We start from the raw sequence: 23,213 nt of genomic DNA, 5'->3' as shown, positions 1-23,213 counted from the left end.
CAGACTGTAAAGTATACTACGTTGTACATGTATGTGTATTTAGTTCACCTACTGGACATAGATACTGATAGATGTACTGCAATTATTTGCATGTTGGTAAATCACAACGGATAGCTAGCTTATGTTAGCGCTGGAGTTGCTTTGCCCTTAAAGTACGCAGGAAAACACTTTTAAAGTAAGAGTCTCTTCCAAGAATTTATAGAAATCATTTCGATAGTGTGTTACAGATAGAGGGCCAAAGACACATTCTAGCATTTTTATTTTCACTGAATATGTACATCATCCACTTTTAGTGCAGATCTGTGAACGCAGAGGAGACGTATTATCGCCTCGCAAAATTACTCAAGAAGTCTACAGGGTAATGTGCGCAATCACAGTCGTTTCAGAATGACACTGTGTCTGCTGAAACAGAACGAAACCAGATAGGATTATAGTGATTCACCAAAATTTTTCTTTGTTGTCGCTGCCGTAGGCTAAGAGAAGAAGGCAGAGGTTTACCTTCACATTGTTAACTGAAAGTGTACCATATTTACGAATGCCAAATTCTTTGGTAACCTGTCGGACAGTAGCTGGGCAGCTATAACAGATCTGTAACAACTGTAGTGTTGTCAACGGGAGATTTTTGATTCGAGTGCTCGTGTGGTTGCATGCGAGTGAGTCGGGCGGAGGCAGTTAGAAATTTGAGTAACGGTGTTACACGGAATAGTAATGAACATTAAATGTGAGATTAATATAGGTGATGAATACAACCGAGGGAACGTGATGAGAGGATGAATATTGATTAGTAATATGGGTGAGTGGGTTATTAAAGAAATACTGTTCTGATTTAACAGTGACTCGAGTGCTTAAAGTTATCAACCGCGTGTAAATAATGTTGTTGTTGTTGTTGTTGTCTTCAGTCCTGAGACTGGTTTGATGCAGCTCTCCATGCTACTCCATCCTGTGCAAGCTTCTTCATCTCCCCGTACTTACTGCGACGTACATCCTTCTGAATCTGCATGGTGTATTCATCTCTCGATCTCCCTCTACGATTTTTACCCTCCACGCTGCCCTCCAATGCTAAATTTGTGATCCCTTGATGCCTCAGAACATGTCCTATCAACCGATCCCTTCTTCTTGTCAAGTTCTGCCACAAACTCCTCTTCTCCCCAATTCTATTCAATACCTCCTCATTAGTTACGTGATCTACCCATCTAACCTTCAGCATTCTTCTGTAGCACCACATTTCGAAAGCTTCTATTCTCTTCTTGTCTAAACTATTTATCGTCCATGTTTCACTTCCATACATTGTTACACTCCATACAAATACATTCAGAAACGATTTCCTGACACTTAAATCTATACTCGATGTTAACAAATTTCTCTTCTTCAGAAACGCTGTCCTTGCCATTGCCAGTCTACATTTTATATCATCTCTACTTCGACCATCATCAGTTATTTTGCTCCCCAAATAGCAAAACTCCTTTACTACTTTCAGTGTCTCATTTCCTAATCTAATTCCCTCAGAATCACCCGACTTAATTCGACTATATTCCATTATCCTCGTTTTGCTTTTGTTGATGTTCATCTTATATCCTCCTTTCAAGTCACTGTCCATTCCGTTCAACTGCTCTTCCAAGTCCTTTGCTGTCTCTGACAAAATTACAATGTCATCGGCGAACCTCAACGTTTTTATTTCTTCTCCATGGATTTTAATACCTACTCCGAATTTTTCTTTTGTTTCCTTTACTGCTTGCTCAATATACAGATTGAATAACATCGGGGACAGGCTACAACCCTGTCTCACTCCCTTCCCAACCGCTGCTTCCCTTTCATGCCCCTCGACTCCTGTAACTGCCTTCTGGTTTCTGAACAAATTGTAAATAGCCTTTCGATCCGTGTATTTTACCCCTGCCATCTTTAGAATTTGAAAGAGAATATTCCAGTCAACATTGTCGAAAGCTTTCTCCAAGTCTACAAATGCTAGAAACGTAGGTTTGCCTTTCCTCAATGCATTTTCTAAGATAAGTCGTAGGGTCAGTATTGTCTCACGTGTTCCAACATTTCTGCGGAATCCAAACTGATCTTCCCCGAGGTCGGCTTCTACCAGTTTTTCCATTCGTCTGTAAAGAATTCGCGTTAGTATTTTACAGCAGTGACTTATTAAACTGATAGTTCGGTAATTTTCACATCTGTCAAAAATGGTTCAAATGGCTCTGAGCACTATGGGACTCAACTGCTAAGGTCATTAGTCCCCTAGAACTTAGAACTAGTTAAACCTAACTTACCTAAGGACATCACAAACATCCATGCCCGAGGCAGGATTCGAACCTGCGACCGTAGCGGTCTTGCGGTTCCAGACTGCAGCGCCTTTAACCGCACGGCCACTTCGGCCGGCTCACATCTGTCAACACCTGCTTTTTTTGGGATTGGAATTATTATATTCTTCTTGAAGTCTGAGGGTATTTCGCCCGTTTCACACATCTTGCTCACCAGATGGTAGAGTTTTGTCAGGACTGGCTCTCCCAAGGCCGTCAGTGGTTCCAATGGAATGTTGTCTACTCCCGGGGCCTTGTTTCGACTCAGGTCTTTCAGTGCTCTGTCAAACTCTTCACGCAGTATCGTATCTCCCATTTCATCTTCATCTACATCCTCTTCAATTTCCATAATATTGTCCTCAAGTACATCGCCTTTGTATAGACCCTCTATATACACCTTCCACCTTTCTGCTTTCCCTTCTTTGCTTAGAACCGGGTTTCCATCTGAGCTCTTGATATTCATACAAGTGGCTCTCTTTTCTCCAAAGGTCTCTTTAATTTTCCTGTAGGCAGTATCTACCTTACCCCTAGTGAGATAAGCCTCTACATCCTTACATTTGTCCTCTAGCCATCCCTGCATAGGCATTTTGCACTTCCTGTCGATCTCATTTTTGAGACGTTTGTGTTCCTTTTTGCCTTCTTCATTTACTGCGTTTTCATATTTTCTCCTTTCATCAATTAAATTCAATATTTCTTCTGTTACCCAAGGATTTCTACTTGCCCTTGTCTTTTTACCTACTTGATCCTCTGCCGCCTTCACTACTTCATCCCACAGAGCTACCCATTCTTCTTCTACTGTATTTCGTTCCCCCATTACTGTCAATTGTTCCCTTATGCTCTCGCTGAACCTCTGTACAACCTCTGGTTCTTTCAGTTTATCCAGGTCCCATCTCCTTAAATTCCCACCTTTTTGCAGTTTCTTCAGTTTTAATCTACAGTTCATAACCAATAGATTGTGGTCAGAGTCCACATCTGCCCCTGGAAATGTCTTAAAATTTAAAACCTGGTTCTTAAATCTCTGTCTTACCATTATATAATCTATCTGATACCTTCTAGTATCCACAGGATTCTTCCATGTATACAACCTTCTTTTATGATTCTTGAACCAAGTGTTAGCTATGATTAAGTTATGCTCTGTGCAGAATTGTACCAGACGGCTTCCTCTTTCATTTCTCTCCCCCAATCCATATTCACCCACTATGTTTCCTTCTCTCCCTTTTCCTACTCTCGAATTCCAGTCACCCATGACTATTAAATTTTCGTCTCCCTTCACCACCCGAATAATTTCTTTTATCTCATCATACATTTTATCAATTTCTTCATCATCTGCAGTGCCAGTTGGCATATAAACTTGTACTACTGTAGTAGGCATGGGCTTCGTGTCTATCTTGGCCACAATAATGCGTTCACTATGCTGTTTGTAGTAGCTTACCCGCAACTCCTATTTTTTTATTCATTATTAAACCTACTCCTGCATGACCCCTATTTGATTTTGTATTTATAACCCTGTATTCACCTGACCAAATGTCTTGTTCCTCCTGCCACCGAACTTCACTAATTCCCACTATATCTAACTTTAACCTATCCATTTCCCTTTTTAAATTTTCTAACCTACCTGCCCGATTAAGGGATCTGAAATTCCACGCTCCGATCCGTAGAACGCCAGTTTTCTTTCTCTTGATAACGACGTCCTCTTGAGTAGTCCCCGCCCGGAGGTCCGAATGGGGGACTATTTTACCTCCGGAATATTTTACCCAAGAGGACGCCATCATCATTTAACCATACAGTAAAGCTGCATGCCCTCGGGAAAAATAAGGGCTATAGTTTCCTCTTGCTTTCAGCCGTTCGCAGTACCAGCACAGCAAGGTCGTTTTGGTTAATGTTACAAGGCCAGATCAGTCAATCATCCAGACTGTTGCCCTTGCAACTACTGAAAAGATTGTTGCCCCTCTTCAGGAACCACACGTTTGTCTGGCCTCTCAACAGATACCCCTCCGTTGTGGTTGCACCTACGGTACGGCCATCTGTATCGCTGAGGCACGCAAACCTCCCCACCAACGGCAAGGTCCATGGTTCATGGGGGTAGGGTGTGAATAATAAGAAACAGTAATTTTCACATACGATGTTTAGACTAAATTTTCGTGGTTTTCATGGAGAACAGTTGTTAACGACACTTGCCATAGTGCAAAATAACAGTGCTGAGTGTGAGAGCGAAATGAAACTGTTAGGATTCAAGTGCATGTTAAATAAAGAGGGACTGTATTTACGTATTTAGCTCGTTTTCGCTATCGACTGTTTGAATTAAAATGAATAATGATTATATTATATTTAAATCAAAAAGAGAGACATGTAGTTGGTACTAGCCCAATGGTCTTCTTTCTACCTGTATGTGAACTCTGCCCTCAAATTAAACCAATTCCGATTGCTTTTAACCAAATTTTCGACCCATAATGCTCATGAAATGTAGGTCGGAGTATCGGAGTATGGGTGACGTTTACATGACGAGGATGTTAGAGACGGAATTCATAATTAGATCTAATGTTGATTTGTATGAAAAACGGGCACGTTCTTTTTCAAAACTGCCTTTACGGGATTTACGATATTGCAGTGCTTGCGACGTTCAGAAGTACGATGCAGTGTTTCTTCGGACATGCATGCATTTATCTTCTGATAACGGGCAAACGACTTTCAATTAAAATGTCTCCCCTGGTTTGGTCGGGGCATGACGTGTGCTCGTGTAGCCTACTGGTAAGGCGACCGCTTGCGATATGCGGGAAATTCGGGTTCGAGTTCCGGTCCAGCCCAAATTTTCGTAGTAGTAATTCCATTATACAGCTGAAGGTTGTCCACATTCGCTATTGCGAATACATTTCGTGTATTCATGTGAGTCGGTCTCACTTATTTACTTACACCAAGGATTCTCTAAATCCGGATGGCTGAATGTTGATCCCTTCATTGGAAGAAACGAACATCATAATAAAATAAGGGAAATCAGAACTCGCGCGGAAAGATATGGGTGTTCATTTTTTCCGCGCGGTGTTCGAGAGTGGAATAATAGAGAATTAGTGTGAAGATGGTTCAGTGAACCCTCTGCCAGCACTTAAGTGTGATTAGCAAAGTAACGATGTAGATTAGATGTAGATGACACACGACCCACCAGAATGCGAGCGCAATGCCGTAAAGACGGCGCCAAATTATTCCACGGCATTAGCTGAAGGCACACTAAACCGCGAACCTCGTATTGTGATATGACGACCATTTGTTGCACGCGTTGCTGTGTCATTCGAGCTCTTTAGCAGATTGTTGTTTCGTAAAGTATCGACAACACAAGTATCTGATATTCTCAAGGGGTTATTTCGCCCCATTTCAGTTGTCGAGCTGTGTTCGAGCCTATGGACGGTGGCTATGTGTGAAGACACAAACATCGTCAGAAGGTTTGTTTGTGTGGTCACCTTCCGCAGTAGCTATTATAATTGTTATTATATTTCAGTCACAATCGTAGTTGGTGGCTTTTGATACCAAGATGGATTTAGATGAGTGGCCATCCAGTTGTTCTTTAGTAGACTGTTTCTCAACAAATGGTTCTACACAACGATGTCAAGTGTCAAGGAATGCCGTATGATACAGAAACATTCATAAACACTCAGATTCCCGCAGTGGCCTGAAATTATCATATTTATTTATTCGACTGATCGACAGGAATTCATAAGAATCATAAAAAAGATTCAATAGAAGGTAGAATCTCAAGTCTGCCAAGAACAAAAACGAAAGAAAACAGTTTATATTACAGACTGTCGAAAGAAACGATTAAAATTGTATGTAACTCGTAAAAAATATCTTTCTTAACCAATTCCCGTTTTGAAGCTTACAATAATCGAAAGATCAAAAAGGTGTTACATATACACAGTATTTGAACACCACTTCCAGCACCATTTCCGAGGAATATGAACACTTGTGCAAAAATAACTTTCTCAATTTACGGGTCATTCAACGTGAAAAAAAGTCAAAATAGTAACTGTTGCCAGAATAGGTTTCTGAAGGTATTAGTGTCACCCCCCCCCCCCCCCCCCCCCCCAATGCCGTTGGTGGGGAAGCCTGCGTGTCTCATTGATATAGATAGCCGTACCGTAGATGCTACCACAACGGAGGGGCATCTGTTGAGAGGCCAGACAAACGTGTGGTTCCTGTAGAGGGGCAGCAGCCTTTTCAGGGCAACAGTCTGGATGATTGACTGATATGGCCATGTAGCATTAACCAAACCAGCTGTCCAGGTGCTGCGAACGGCTGAAAGGCAGGGCAAACTACTGCCGTAATTTTTCCCGAGGGCATGCAGCTTTACAGAATGGTTAAATGATGATGGCGTCCTCTTCCGTAAAATACTCCGGAGGTAAAATAGTCCTCCATTTGTTTATCAGGAGGACATCGTTATCAGGACAAAGAAAACCGGCGTTCTACGGATCGGAGCGTGGAATGTCAGCTCCCTTAATTTGGCACGTAGGTTACAAAATTTAAAAAGGGAATTGGATAAGTTAAAGTTAGATATAGTGTGAATTAATGACGTTCGGTGGCTGAAGGAACAACACTTCTGGTCAGTTGAATACAGGGTTATAAATACAAAATCAAATAGGAGTAATACAGGAGTAGGTCTGATAATGAATAAAAAAATAGGAGCGCGGATAAGCTACTACGAACAGCATAGTGAACCCAGTATTGTAGCCAAGATAGATACGAAGCCCACGCCTACCACAGTAGTAGAAGTTTATATGCCAATTAGCTCCGCAGATGATGAAGACATTGAAGAAATGTGTTGTTGTTGTGGTCTTCAGTCCAGAGACTGGTTTGATGCAGCTCTCCATGCTACTCTATCCTGCGCAAGGTTCTTCATCTCCCAGTACCTACTGCAACCTACATCCTTCTGAATCTGTTTAGTGTATTCATCTCTTGGTCTCACTCTACGATTTTTACCCTCCACACTGCCCTCCAATACTAAATTGGTGATTCCTTGATGCCGCAGAACATGTCCTACCAACCGATCCCTTCTTCTAGTCAAGTTGTGCCACAAACTCCTCTTCTCCCCAATACTATTCAATACCTCCTCATTAGTTATGTGATCTATCAATCTAATCTTCAGCATTCTTCTGTAGCACCACATTTCGAAAGCTTCGATTCTCTTCTTGTCCAAACTATTTACCGTCCACGTTTCACTTCCATACATGGCTACACTCCATACAAATACTTTCAGAAATGACTTCCTGACACTTAAATCAATACTCGATGTTAACAAATTCCTCTTCTTCAGAAACGCTTTCCTTGCATTGTCAGTCTACATTTTATATCCTCTCTACTTCGACCATCATCAGTTATTTTGCTCCCCAAATAGCAAAACTCCTTTACTACTTTCAGTGTCTCATTTCCTAATCTAATTCCCTCAGCATCACCAGACTTAATTCGACTACATTCCATTATCCTCGTTTTGCTTTTGTTGATGTTCATCTTATATGCGATAAAAGAAATTATTCAGACAATTAAGGGAGACGAAAATTTAATAGTCATGGGTGACTGGAATTCGATAGTAGGGAAAGGAAGAGAAGGAAAAGTAGTAGGTGAATATGGAGTGGGGGTGAGGAATGAAAGAGGAAGCCACCTGATAGAATTTTGCACAGAACATAACTTAATCATAGCTAACACTTGGTTTAAGAATCGTGAAAAGGGGATGTATACGTTGAAGAGGCCTTGACACACTGTAAGATTTCAGATTGATTATGTAATGGTAAGACAGATATTTAGAAAAATGGCTCTGAGCATTATGGGACTTAACATCTATGGTCATCAGTCCCCTAGAACTTAGAACTTTTTAAACTTAACTAACCTAAGGACAGCACACAACACCCAGTCATCACGAGGCAGAGAAAATACCTGACCCCGCCGGGAATCGAACCCGGGAACCCGGGCGTGGGAAGCGAGAACGCTACCGCACGACCACGAGATGCGGACAGATATTTAGAAATCAGGTTTTAAATTGTAAGACAGTTCCAGGTGCAAATTTGGATTCTGACCACAATTTATTGGTTATGAACTGTAGATTAAAACTGAAGAAACTGCAAAATGGTATGAATGTGAGAAGATGGGACCTGGATAAACTGAAAGAACCAGAGGTTGTACAAATTTTCAGAGAGAGTGTTAGGGAACGATTGACAAATACAGGTGAAAGAAATACAGTAGAAGAAGAATGGGTAGCTTTGAGAGATGAGATAGTGAAGGCCGCAGAGGATCAAGTTGATAAAGACGGGGGCTAGTAGAAATCCTTTGGTGACAGAAGAGATTTTGAATTTAATTGTTGAAAAGAGAAAATATAAAAATGCAGTAAATGAAGCAGGCGAAAAGGAATACAAGGGCCTCAAAAATGAGATCGACAGTAAGTGCAAAATGGCTAAGTAAGGATGGCTAGAGGACAAATGTAAGGAGGTAGAGCCATATATCACTAGGGGTAAGATACATACTGTCAACAGGAAAATTAAAGAGACCATTGGAGAAAAGAGAATCACATCTATGAATATCAAAAATTAACGTGGGAAACCAGTTCTAAGCAAAGACATGAAATCAGAAAGATGGTATATACAAGGGCGATGTACTTGAGGACAATATTATGGAAATGGAAGAGGACGTAGATGAAGATGAGTTGGGAGATATGATATTGTGTGAATAATTTGACAGAGCACCGAAAGACCGAAGTCGAAAAGAGGGCCCAGGGATAGACACCATTCCATTAGAGCTACTTAATAGCCTTGGGAGAGCCAGCCATGACAAAACTCTACCATCTGACGAGCAAGATGTATGAGACAGGCGAAATACCCTCAGACTTCAAGAAGAACATAATAATTCCAATTCCAAAGAAAGCAGGTGTCGACAGCTGTGAAAATTACAGAACTATCGGTTTAATAAGTCACGGCTGCAAAATACTAAGACGAATTCTTTACAGACGAATGGAAAAACTGGTACAAGCCGAACCTAGGGAAGATCAGTTTGGATTCCGTAGAAATGTTGGAAGGGCAATACTGGCCCTACGACTTATCTTAGAAGATAGATTAAGGAAAGGCAAACCTACATTTTTAGCATTTGTAGACTTGGAGAAAGCTTTTGACAATGTGACTGGAATACTCTCTTTAAAATTCTGAAGGTGGTAGGGATAATATACAGGTAGCGAAAGGCTATTTACAATTTGTACAGAAACCAGATGACAGTTATAAGAATAGAGGGGTATGAAAGGGAAGCAGCGGTTGAAAAAAGAGTGAGACAGGGTTATAATCTATCCCCGATGTTATTCAATCTGCATATTGAGCAAGCACCAAAGGAAATAAAAGAAAAATTTGGAGTAGGAATTAAAATCCATGGAGAAGAAATAGAAACGTTGAGGTTTGTCGATGACATTGTAATTCTGTCAGAGACAGCAAAGGACCTGGAAGAGCAGCTGAACGGAATGGACAGTGTCTTGAAAGGAGGATAATGGAATGTGGTCGAATGAAGTCAGGTGATGCTGAGGGAATTAGAGAGGATATAAAATGTAGACTGGCTATGGCAAGGAAAGCGTTTCTGAAGAAGAGAAATTTGGTAACATCAAGTATAGATTTAAGTGTCAGAATGTCTTTGCTGAAAGTATTTGTATGGAGTGTAGCCATGTATGGAAGTGAAACATGGACTATAAATAGTTTAGACAAGAAGAGAATAGAAGCTTTCGAAATGTGGCGCTACAGAAGAATGCTGAAGATTAGATGGGTAGATCACATAACCAATGAGCAGGTACTGAACAGAATTGGGGAGATGATGAAATTGTGGCACAACATGACTAAATGAAGGGACAGGTTGGTAGGACACGTTATGAGGCACCAGGGGATCACCAATTTACTATTGGAGGGAAGCGTGGAGGGTAACAATCGTAGAGGTGTACCAAGAGATGAATAAAGTTAGCAGATACAGAAGGATGTAGGTTGCTGTAGTTATTCGGAGAAGAAGAAGCTTGCACAGGATAGGGTAGCATGGAGATTGGCATCAAACCAATCTCTGGACTGAAGACCACAACAACAGGTATTAATGGCGTCTTTTACCGTTGGCAACCTAGACGAAGGGGGCAATACATTTTTCGTTTCTTGTAAGACTCTCCATCCTACTGAACCTTTTGTGAGTCCTTCGAATTTCTGACAACTTGACACATAAATGAGGATGGTGATTTCACATTGCTGCGAGAACGCCTGTATTCCCAAAACGTATTATGCTATATTGCATTCTTTTGAGTCTGACATTTGACTGAGAGGTGTTTTGTGAAACTATCTGCTATGGTAAAATGTATTGTGATTCAGCTAAATTTATACAAGTATCAAAACGCATTAAGTATGATTACATGTTGAATCAGCAACTATACAACATCTATTCGCCGTGTGTCATAAAGGAAAGCACTAGAAGGGCTGAATGGTGTTGCACAGATTGATGGAAGAAAAGTTAACTACTTAGTGTTCGAATCTTCCTGGCAGATGAAAAGTGTGCACGGGACTGGGACTCGAACCCTGGACCTTTACCTTTCGCAGACAGATGCTCTGGACTACCAAAGCACGTCTCACGACCCTTTGTCATAGCTTTACTTCCGTCAGTACCTCATCTCCCGCCTTCCAAACTTCACAGAGGTTCTACTGCGAAACTTGTAGGAGAACTTCTGTGAAGTTTGGAAGGGTAGGAAATGAGGTTCTGGCGGAAGTAAAGCTGTGAGGACAGGTCGTGAGTCGTGCTTGGGTAGCTTAGCTGGCAGAGCACTTACACACGAAAGGCAAAGATCCCAGTTTCAAGTCCAGTCCGTCTCAAAGTTTTAGTCAGACAGGCAGTTTCATATCAGTGCATACTTCGCTACAGAGGAAATATTCATACTCGACATTTGTTTCGTTAACGGTACTACCACTCTTGTTTTCAGTAAGAACCAGCTGGCAATCTTTGTTGGACGAGTAACTCAGTCGTCATTCAGGACTCTAATTATCAACGAGAAGAAGAACAAAAAGCTTATGGTAATCGAATGTGGGACTCAGGTACCACTCAGTGTTGGAATCTTGGTCCGGAAAAACTAATGCGGTCATCAAACAAGGAGTAAGTGTGATAAAATGTCTGCTAACCTACTGTATGAAGAACGCATTACGATACTTCGGAAATTCTACCAGTCACAATGAAGTAGGGGCCCTGTGCAGCCACTTGTAGGATTCGGCTTTGCGTCTGACCCAGCAATGATGCAGAACGATAGAATTCTGAGACTACTGATGCTAACGAAAGACTGAAAACAAAATTTAAATACCATTAACTGAAAAGCCAGGGACAGACACAGAAGTGCAGCGTGGTGTAGCGTCTACCGTCTGGGATGTGAAACCTAGAAACACCGCTGTAATATTATAGAAGCTGCTGTTGCACGGAAATCAAGTTCGAACTACAGTGTACCGGCATTGCAACCCTTCCAGATCCAAAGAGTTGAGGAAGAGGAAACGGTGCTGAGGTGCTGAGGGCACAAGACTAACCCTGCAGGATGCCATTCGTATAGTCGAAACTGAAAGGCCAGCTGTTCGTGTTTCAAGAACCTTATTGTAGTTATGGTCTCACCACACATCACACTGTGTCTTGTCCGCTACTGCACGTCGGCAGATTCTCTCGATCTCTAACGCTAAAGCTTCTGCATGCAGCATGCCATACTGACGAATATGCGGATAGTATCACCAGCTGTACGATGGAACTTATTCAATAACTGAAATATCTGCTTGTTGACAATAGTTTTATGGATTTTAGGCCTGTTCTAAGGCACGTTTCTGTATCTAAACTTTCTGTATCCAACTACGGGAGACATCTGCAGACGCTGAAAAGTCGTAGTTAGTTCATTTTCAAATTTAAACTTTAGTAACTGGAAGCTGCCTAATTGTATCGTCGTTTTGGGGACATAAGGAAATGCAGAAAGGCTTGGAAAGCGTTTTCGCTTGGTGTAATGAATGGCAGTTTTCCTTATATGTAAATAAACGTAAGAAAATTCCTGCAACAAAGAGAAAGAGCATGCTAGTATCTGATTACAAGATAAGGGATGAACATCTTGAGCACGCCACATCGTGTAAGTATTTAGGGGTAATACAAAGAAAGGATGTGCTATGAAATGGGACGATCGAGTAAAATGAGTATTACGGAAGTCGAATGGAAGGAGCAAACTGGTAGCTTGTCTATGGAGAATACCTCAACGCTGTTGTAACGAATTTCTACATGAAGAAATTTGAAAAAGTATTCCTTTAGACGGCAAAGAAGAAGCCCACTTTTTGGTTTCGATTCTTTGATGACGCTTTCGTCTCATGGACTCATCGAGAAAATAGTCCGCCCCGATAGCTGAGTGGTCAGCGTAACGGTGCCGTTCTACGGGCCCGGGTTAGAGTCCCGGCTGGGTCGGGGATTTTCTCCGCTCAGGGACTGGGTGTTGTGTTGTCTTCATCATCATTTCATCCCCATCTGGCGCGCAGGTCGCCCAATGTGGCGTCGAACGTATTGAGACCTGCACCAAGATGCCTCCTGGCCAACGACGCCAAACGCTCATTTCCATTTTCATAGAGAAAATAAGCTATCCGAATTTCTAAATTTTCTTAGTGATATGAGTTCTAAATGACGTTCTCAATGCAAAAGAGAAAGAGGGCCAAATTTCGCTTTTGGATTTACTATCATGTTCAAAACTATCCGAACGACCTGAACTGCATTCCGCTTGATTTGCATGAAAGGAATATAACGCGACTTGCTTGAACATGTTTTGATCTCTTTAGAGACCACCGGAGAATATTGCTCTGTATGGCAATCATTTCAGATGCAAATTAATGTCATGGTAATGCAAATATCAGGAAACACGTTGCAAGATATGACACAGGGTTGTAAACTCAAATTTATTACAATAAACGGCATGTCTACAAAACAAGTTTCGCCTTTCAATTACATGACGATATTTTTGTTCTGGACTGGAGCACGGGTCTCCAATCCAGCAGCTATTGTCTCTTTTAACCAACAACAAAATATCTTGAATAAGGTTTCAGTCACGAGTAACAAAGTATGTGAATATTTAAACTCGAAACAATGTGACGTGATGGATGACGATTCGAAGCCAGCACCTAATCGACTGTTAACTAAGCACAGTCAAAAGCAGGCTATCGAAGTTTTTCATCAGTAGCTAGATGATTGAAGCTGAAATGACGAGACGAAAAAGTATTACCTTACCGGAATTCGAAACTGGTACCTATCACTTTTGTTTTCTAGCCATGATTATACGTTAAATACCAGTATATTCACCAGCACAGAGATGTGCGTACATATAACTGGAAATAACGTGACGAAAAGTTCTGTGTTGACTGGGAGTAGAACCCGCACATATCGTCGTCATTGAATACTCACGAAGAGACGTTAACTAGCGAAATATTATCACCAGTAACTAGGAGTGGTATATTTGAATCTGGAATGATATCAAGAGAAGTTTTGTGTTGCGTTGGGAGCCAAAACAAGCACCAGTTGTTGTTATTGACAATGCACGGGGAGATGTTAAAAATCGTTATTACTTTTTCAGCTATATTTTGATTGTGGCGGACTAAGATTTGATCTATACATGAGCTTTTCGTGGAGACTTTGAGGAATTTGGAACCTTGGAGAAGCACTGAAACGATGGAACAGTATCATCCCGAAGGGGTGAAATCCCGTGAAAGGTAAATCTGAATTTTAATACCAATCCAGGACCAATATTTTCAAAACCTCAAGTTCAAATACAATAGGAAACAAGTGCCCTGTGTCCTTACACGACGATTCGTCCACAAATAAAACAAAATTTCTGGTCCAAGAAACCTTTCTGCGACTTCTGCCTCTCTCACGACCCAGCTTACACTGACTCTCCTCCAGTCGATAACCAAGCGACGTAATGATTAAGGTAGATTTGGAACCACAGCGCACACCTACGTTGTTCAGTTGGCGTTATCACAGGTGAAGAGTGTTTGTTCCTGCTTGTTAAAATTGCTTGCCTGAGGTGAGACTGGAACGCAACCCTTAAGCACGAGAAGCTAGAATTACTGCAAGTTAACATATCGCTAGTTCACTGTTTTTTGTCGTATAAAAAGATTCTCCACACTGGACTTTGACACCCTGAAGTGAATTACAGGCCGATCAAAACAGTTCCCTTGTTTTGCCACATCGCCATTCATTGCTGCCTCGGATACTCAAAGAGTACTTCGACTTGATTTTGTAATCACTGAAACAAAATCACGTGACAGGCATCTGCACGATTTGGCAGCACGGTACGATGCGAAAATTTCTACAGGAAATATTGCTGTGGTGCTGCTGTATGTATTAGTGTCTAGCGGAAAACGTGGTGCAATATAAATGCAAAGCCGAAATATGGAGTGCATTGATGTCTTTACTTTGCAAAACGCATTTCTTCTGATACAATTGTGTAGGCAATAGTGTTGTAGTCATTGTTCCTGCAGCATGAGACATGAAGAATACTGAATTACGTTTTTACCATTGCAGACAAAATCTTCCTGAAAAAAGTAGATTGGTGCATAAGTTATTGGTGATTTTGTCTGGTGTTTTATCACACAGGTTGCTATAAGTAAAGCTAGAAAAATTTCTGTTATGTTTGGAGCAAGTGTATCGAAAAAAATCACGTCAGAAAGTAGGTTCATCTTTTCCACTACGATCCCGTCAACGTGAATTATTTGACACATTCAAGAAGACCATTGGGGGTTTGATGAAGGGTATTTTTACTGTTTACTACTAGGATCCACCCGAATATTGACAAATGTGATCAACTGCGACGATTTAACCTTGGTGAGACAGTTGCTTTCAATAGGCAATGTTGGGGGAAAAAGAAGGAAAGATTATTATAGTTAAGCACTGCGTTGACGACGAAGTCGTTAGAGACGAAGCAGAGTCTACGATTGGCAACGAAGGAGGAGGAGGTATTAGACTATATCTTTCAAAGGAAAGATTACAGCAAATGCTAAGGAAATCACAGAGTACATAAAACAGGATAACCAGACGGGAATTTTAATTACTGTGCGTTAACTTCATAAAATGAAAGTAATGGCTGGCCAAAGTAAAAAATATGTTCATCAAAGGCCAGCGTGAGTACACATAACGTAATGTTATGCATTTGGTGGCGCTAGGAAGGTGTTATATGTTATGAAGTACATCCCGGAGCTATGCCCGTCACAGCTGGCATCTTTTACCAATAACAGAGACGCCTTGCGGTGACCATATAATAAAAACGAACAACTAAACTGCATCAGGTGTTGCTACTGAACGAGAAAACTTGTCTACACTCGTCTGATCAAAAGAACCTATGCAGGAGCTTGACTCGAAAGCAATCCCTAACACATATTTCTTCTAACTTAGCACCCTCAAATGCTTACGTTTTCTTGCTCCTTATCGAACAGCCATCAAGAAAATTTCTTTGTGGACGAATATGCGCTTTAAACTTGGATTGACGTTATCTTAATCTCCACAGGAATAGCTTTCTACAAGTAGAGAATCCAAAAACTCCTGTGCATCATAAGGCTTTTTTATTTAATGTGAGAGAATATATTTTTGATAATTAATTTCTCTCTTAACTTTTTCTGCTGTCTAATAAACAAAAGAGAAGCAGTATAAAATGTGTTCAATAGACAGACGAGAAGCGCTATAGAATTATGCACAGTTCTAGTATTATTGAATCACAACTTACAATGAGAACCTTACAACAAAAGTCTAATTTAATAAAACAAATAGTGTCTGTAATTCGAGCCTGTCCAAAACTTAATGCATTAGTGAGATATTATGTACTTTTGACTTCGGTATGGTGTATGTCTACATGAGCCCTGTGCCCTGCCAGAGAACTGTTTTGGAACTACCACGAAAATATGTAAATCTGGCAGTGACAGTAGACCCAAGAAGAAACCTAGTTCACAAATTATTCAATGCCACACATAAATCAATCCAATTGTGTATTCACAAGAAACTTAAAATTATGTTGGTATAAGGGGACAAAGCTTTAATAAAGGTGCAATGCCGCAATTTCTTATATTTGTCACCTGTAGGTCTGTGGGGTGCGAAATCAAAATGGTGAGAATTAAGATGGAAAAATTAAGATTCATTTAATGCTTTTCAATCTGGAACCCTGAAGCTTGGTAAGACGAGTAGAAAGTTGGAAAACTGTGGAGGTGTCCAGCGCGATTAGAACCAAGAGCTAAAGTATCTTCACCTTCACAAATTAGCCGTGTTACTACTTAGATAGCAAGCCCGTACTGACTGCAGTATGCTCTCATTGCCACATTGATCGTTAACATATACACTGAAGCGCCAAAGAAACTGGTATAGGCTTGCATATTCAAATACAGAGATATGTAAACAGGCAGAACACGGCGCTGCCGTCGGCAACACCTATATAAGACAATAAGTGTCTGGCGCATTTGTCAGATTGGTTACTGCTGCTACAATGGCAGGTTACCAAGATTCACGAGAGTTTAAACGTGGTGCTATAGTCGGCGCTCGAGCGGTAGGCACAGAATCTCCGAGGTAGCCGCGCGGGATTAGCCGAGCGGTCTGGGGCGCTGCAGTCATGGACTGTGCGGCTGGTCCCGGCGGAGGTTCAAGTCCTCCCTCGGGCATGGGTGTGTGTCTTTGTCCTTAAGATAATTTAGGTTAAGTAGTGTGTAAGCTTAGGGACTGACGACCTTAGCAGTTAAGTCCCATAAGATTTTTCCTTTGAAAGGGCACGGCCGATTTCCTTCCCAATCCTTCCCTAACCCGAGCTTGCGCTCCGTCTCTAATGACCTCGTTGTCGACGGGACGTTAAACACTAACCACCACCACCATCATAAGATTTCACACACATTTGAACATTTTCTCCGAGGTAACGATGAAGTGGGAATTTTCCCACACGGCCATCTCACGACCGTACCGTGACTTTCAGGAATCCGGTAAAACATCAAATCTCCGACATCGCTGCGGCCGGAAAAAATCCTGTAAGAAAGGGACCAACGACGACTGAAGAGAATCATTCAACGTGACAGAAGTGCAGCCCTTCCGTAAAATGCTGCAGATTTCAATGCTGGGCCATCTATAACTGTCAGCATGCGAACCATTCAACGAAACTTCATCGCTATTGGCTTTCGGAGCCAAAGAGCCACTAGTGTATCCTTGATGACCGCGTGACACAAAGCTTTACACCTCTCCTGGGTCCATCGACACCGACATTGGACTGTTGATAAATGGAAACATGTTGCCTGATTGGACAAGTCTCGTTTCAAATTGTATTGAGCGGATGGACATGTACGGATATGGAGACACCCTCATGAATCCATGGACGCTGCATGACAGCAGGCGATTGTTCAAGCTGGTGGAAGCTCTGTAATGGTGTGCGGCATGTGTAGTAGGAGTGATGTGGGACCCCAATACATCTAGATACGACTCTGGCAGGTGACACGTTTGTATGTATCCTGTCTCATCACCTGCGTCCAGTCATGTCCATTGTGCATTCCGACGGACTTGGGCAATTCCAGCAGGACAGTGCGACACCCCACACGTCCAGAATTGCTACAGAGCGGTTCCAATAACACTCTTCTGAGTTTAAGCACTTCCGCTGGCCACCAGACGCTCCAGACATTAACTTCATTGAGCATATCTGGGATGCCTTGCAACGTGCGGTTCAGAAGAGATCTCCACCTCCTCATACCCTTACGGATTATGGACAGCCCTGCAGGATTCATGCTGTCAGCTCTCTCCAGCACTACTTCAGACATTAGTCGAGGCCCTGCCACGTCGTGTTGCGGAACTTCTGCGTGCTCGCGGGGGGTCCTACACAATATTAGGCAGTTTCTTTGGCTCTTCAGTGTAATTCACAACATAGGATATGAGATTAGTCGTAGATTCTTTATGAAAAGTCCTTCCTGGAATAGAGGGGAGGAGAGCAGCAGGTAAGGCAGCCTCGCCTTGTCGAGGCTAAAGTCGCTTCCTGCTGGTGCAGGACCCATTGTGCAGTTTGCAGCATGGGTCCACTGTAGATGACTGAAATAAAAGCACTCATTCTGGAGGACGGAACTTTCTCAGCGGGCTGTAGGTTCTACGATCATTTTAAGAGAAATACTTCAGCAGATAAACAGCTCTCGGCTTTCCAACAAAAGATGACGAAACATCTCTGACCTACTAAAGATTTAGAAGTTGCACCGAGTCAGCAGGTATCCCCATGGACAGTTTTTTTAACATTGCTCATTACCTGTAATATGAAGGTAGCTGCTGGTGTGATAGAAGTGGTGACAGCAGGACGTAACACTTAGTGGGAAGTTTATAGAGAAGAGGGGAGAAAATTCAGTTCCTTGGCCTGTGCACGTTTCACCTTTTCTCGGTAGTATACTTTGTTAAAGAGACAATTACTCCATTGGTAGGCTGTAGTAAATTTTGAGAGGATTGGTGGTCGCATTTTATTGGCAGCAAGAATGGAGAAAGCAGCTTTTCACGGAACTGAAAAGTAGGGACTTCGTTGCGGGGCTTGGAGGTAAACATATCCGTGCTCTGGAGGCTACCCTCTCATCTGGCGGAACCTTCTGGAGTCCAATATTAGAGTCCTCAGCCGATTGATCATGGTGCTGAGCTTCATGACTGTGAGGTGCGGTGTCTTCACTCTGTTCGTATTACACCAAGATTATAGTGAGCGTCTTACAGCTTTGGAATATTAGACGAGCAAGAATTTGGAGGTCAGATCTATGGTAAGTCCCACTGTCTCATGTTCTTCAGAGCATCCTCAAATCTTGGGGATTCTTCAATTTTTGGTTCAGACCAACTGTCATTGTAATCGTGATATAGTGAGGCTGCGATACATTTCGGTGAGTTAGATAAGACATTATTAAGCAACTCCATCCCATAGAGTAACTTTTCCAACTGATAGTTTTTTAATTCTCATCGGAAAGTGTGTCATTGTAACGCTGATAATTTCACGGTTGTTTTGAATACTTCATGTTTTCAAAAGTTGTTTGTAATAAACCATAGAGTGCATTTAAATCATGAGTTTATCATCACTTTTTTATATTATATATTATATACTCCCCACCTTAAGATTCACTGCTAGGGCCTAAAAAATTTATAGCGTTAGTAAATCAGTCGTGTAAATTAAACTCGGCCTGAGTTTTAAGTGAATGCCTGATTCATAACACTTAAATTCACTTACGCATACGGGGTTTTGCAAGTTTTGAATAAAATATAGTTTTAAACCAGAGAAGCAAACTGTGGAACGAAACCTTCCAGCATGATCGAAAAATAGGACACAAAAAGCTGTTCCGAAAAATAGGACACAAAAAGTTGTGAAGGAAATAAAACAAATGGATGAGTGGAGCGCAGGTTGTATTCCAGGTTCTGATAATACGGAAGGAAAAGCAATTTTGATGGGAATGTGGAACAAGGAACACAAAATTCTGACAATAACGTCTCGAATATGTTATCCTTAAGGGAAACTGACATTCAGTCTATAAAACCCAAAGGAAGTATTATCTACTCATAACGATTACAATCTAACAGGTGGTGATGCTTTGTCAGTAAAAGTGAAAGGTGTCTGTTGAATGAGGCTTCCAGTTTGCAGACTGTTTAAGACAGAAAGAAACCAATGTAACAGGAAGGTCCAGAGCCTCTATACAGGTCGTCCAGAACAAAAGTTTTCCTCATATCATTTCAAGCTATACCATATGCACATCAAACAGCAGGTGAAAAATTATTATGACTTTTAACGTTTCCTGTGCTTTGTCAACCATACCCATAGGTGCCTGTTTCGACTTTCAGTCGAACACAGAGCTTTTCGCTACATCATTTCAGTTTCAAACATGTCACTCCTAGCTAAGAGTGAAAAATAATTCGGTAGTTAACGTCCCTTTGTGTGTAGTCAAGAACAATGATAGGTGTGGGATTAGACTTCCAGTCAGCGCCGAACTTTTGTGACATTCATTCCGTTTCAGAGACATACACATCTCACTACGGTGAGAGAAAGCGATATTTAACGTCTATTCGTGGCCAGAGAATGAATGCCGACAAGTGAGAGATCGAATACCGGTGGCAATTTTTTTTTTGTCTCGTCATTTCAGTCTGTGAACTCAGTACTGGGGGAAGAAGTCTATGTCTAATATTAAATTGTGACAAGTCAACAATCCGCAACTTGCATCATGCCATTTCAAGATTTAACATGCTCACACATTGTTACCAATGACTGAAAGTATATGTAAGATATTTTGTGGTTGGTTAACTGGGACAACAGTCGCTGGATAAGAGTCCCGGGTCATGGACCAATACAAAAATTTTCGTCATGTAATTTAATGTGAGAATAGTCTTTTGAAATGCCATTTATTGTAATAAATTTGAGTTTAGAACATTTAAAGACTGTATCATCTGTAATAACGATCTTACTGATATTTCCATTTTGTGGTATTGATTTGCATCTCTCTCTTTCATACAGAACAAAGTACTCGTTTTCTATAGCACTGTACCGAAAAGGGAACAGAGTGCCTTCAAGGAAGCTACACTATGTGCGTTGCATGCAAATTTGATAGAACGCAATTCAGATCTTCCGGATACTTTTGAAATGGTACTACAAATAAATGGGAGAACTGGCGGAATTTTAGGCTACAAGACCTAAAGATAGCCCTCTACATTGACAGATACCGCCACAAAAATTCTAGTCAGCATCCTCCAGAGCACAAAACAGGAGTAATTAATACGTTTGTGTACTGGACTGGAAAAATATGTGAGCCACAGTACTTGGAGGAAGAGCTCAATCGTTTAAAAATTACTTTCAGAAGAAATTGTTACTCTGATACTGAGATAAACAGATAATTATATTTTAAATATCAGAAGCTTCTAGCGAAAAGCAACCAGATAAAGAGAAAGTCGACTCACATAGAGACACAGATCTTTTCGTCACGTCATTCCATCTTGAAACATGCCACTCCTAGATACTGGTGAAAAAGAATTCGATAGTTAACGTGTCTTCGCGTGTAGTAAACAATGATATGTGTAGCGTTAGACTCCCAGTCATCACTGTACTCTTCGTCACGTCACTTCCAGTTCAGACATACGTTCATCTCGCTTCTTGTGAAAAAAATCTACATTTAATGTCCATTCGTGGCTCAAAATAACGGCCATACATTCCGGGTTCGAATCCCGGGGAAGCAAATATTATTTATTTTTATCGTCATTGCAGTTCCAAAAATCTGGCTGCTGCTAAGAAAATTCGATATCTGGAACATGACTGTGCTTACATAACAATCGGACTCGATGCTGGGCTCGAATCGCCATCCAACAAAACATTACGTCATTTCAGGTTTGTTATTTGGGACTGAAACCATATTTAACATCTTTCCTTGTTAGTTAACAGTTTCTGGATATTCGTCTCGATCCATTACAAAACTTTCCGTTGTGTAATTTAAAGTTCAGATATGTTAACTAATACTGGCTAAAAACATATTATATCAGTCTCTTTAAAGCTAGTCATCAATGACGATCAGTGATGTGATCGAATCTCGATCAGGTACGAATATTTTGCTTAGTTAGTATTTCATCTCACTCCATATCCAGAACAAAACTGTTCATCATGTCATTTAAAGTTAAAACATATCCACAGCTACATGCTCCTTAATAACTTTTTTCTGTCACTTTGTGTTAGATAACAAGTGCGATAGGTGTTTTTTGAACTATACGGGGGTTGGCCAGAAAGTAATGCACCGCATATTTTTTCTTCAACAGTTCTTTACTGAACATAATGAGAATTACACACACGAAAGAATGGTGTTTTATTTACACACACGTCCAGTTCTATGGTCTTCCTCCGGCGCGAAACAAGGGCATGTATGCCCTGCCGTCAACAATCCTTGTCCTGGCGGTGGAGCCAGTGCTTCACTGTGTCAATCACCTCCTCATCGTCCTCAATATGTGTTCCATGAGTGGCATCCTTTAATGGCGAATGACAATATCAGCTCGCTGCAACATGTCAGGTGTGACTGTTGTGGACGATCTCCCCGACCGCTGCAAATCGTGGAGCTCCGCCGAACCGCCTTCTGATGACCTCACACTCCGTGCCCAGCGACTAACTGTACTTCCGTCGATAGCAGATGCTCCATAGACTTTGCACAAGCGCTTGTGAATATTCCCCACAGTTTCGTTATCTGCAGTGATAAATTCAATGACGGCACGTTGCTTGTAATGTGCATCACCTACAGACACAGTTTTGAAACTATCCTGCAGCTACGTACGCTATCTGTCGGAAGTGACGGAAACTTGGCGAGCTCACTCAGGAGCCTTCAAATAATTCTTACGTGACGTTTCGCATTCGTGGCATTGTTTTCGGCTGAGAAAAAAAATGCGGTGCATTATTTTCTGAGCAACCCTCGTACATAGATTAACATGCCATCAAGAAGATAGTGAAATTACTGGTGATACGTTGTTGATAGTGAAGTTTTGATGGAACATGTGACGTTGTTAATCATGGTTTTTGTAACTGGTTAGTTCATTATTCAGTTTATGCAGAAGTTCTCTCTTAGTGAACGATGGTTAATTAATGGTTGGTAAACCTTTGAGAGAGCAAGAATGTTTCGGGTAATCACAGAGATTTGGAAGTCCAGATATTCTTGAAAATGTCTTATTCACAAAACAATGTAGTTTTGAGTACGGATTACGGAATAATTGATGTTTCAAGAGTTGCTGGCATTGTTTGAGTCAGATACTAATGAGAGTTGTAAAAGTTTAAAAATGTCACTTCTTGTAATAAATGTGAGTATACAAGCGTTAAGGACTGTCTCGGGTGTTCTGATATTTTTAGTTATGTGGTATTGATTTACACCTGGAGTTATTGTAATACAGAGCAATGTTTTATAGTGGTTA

The 23,213-nt window shown here is 41.3% G+C and overlaps 1 protein-coding gene across 1 annotated transcript in view; it reads right to left on the bottom strand.

Annotated features, from left to right (window-relative positions):
* LOC126249632 (feline leukemia virus subgroup C receptor-related protein 2-like) overlaps positions 1-23,213 on the bottom strand; it is an 84,982-nt gene that overhangs the window by 7,018 nt on the left and 54,751 nt on the right. The gene's annotated exons all lie outside the window — the stretch shown is intronic.

This window comes from Schistocerca nitens, chromosome 3, assembly GCF_023898315.1.
Source record: "Schistocerca nitens isolate TAMUIC-IGC-003100 chromosome 3, iqSchNite1.1, whole genome shotgun sequence".
Lineage (NCBI taxonomy): Eukaryota > Metazoa > Arthropoda > Insecta > Orthoptera > Acrididae > Schistocerca > Schistocerca nitens.
This window is presented reverse-complemented; position numbering and strand designations above follow the sequence as displayed.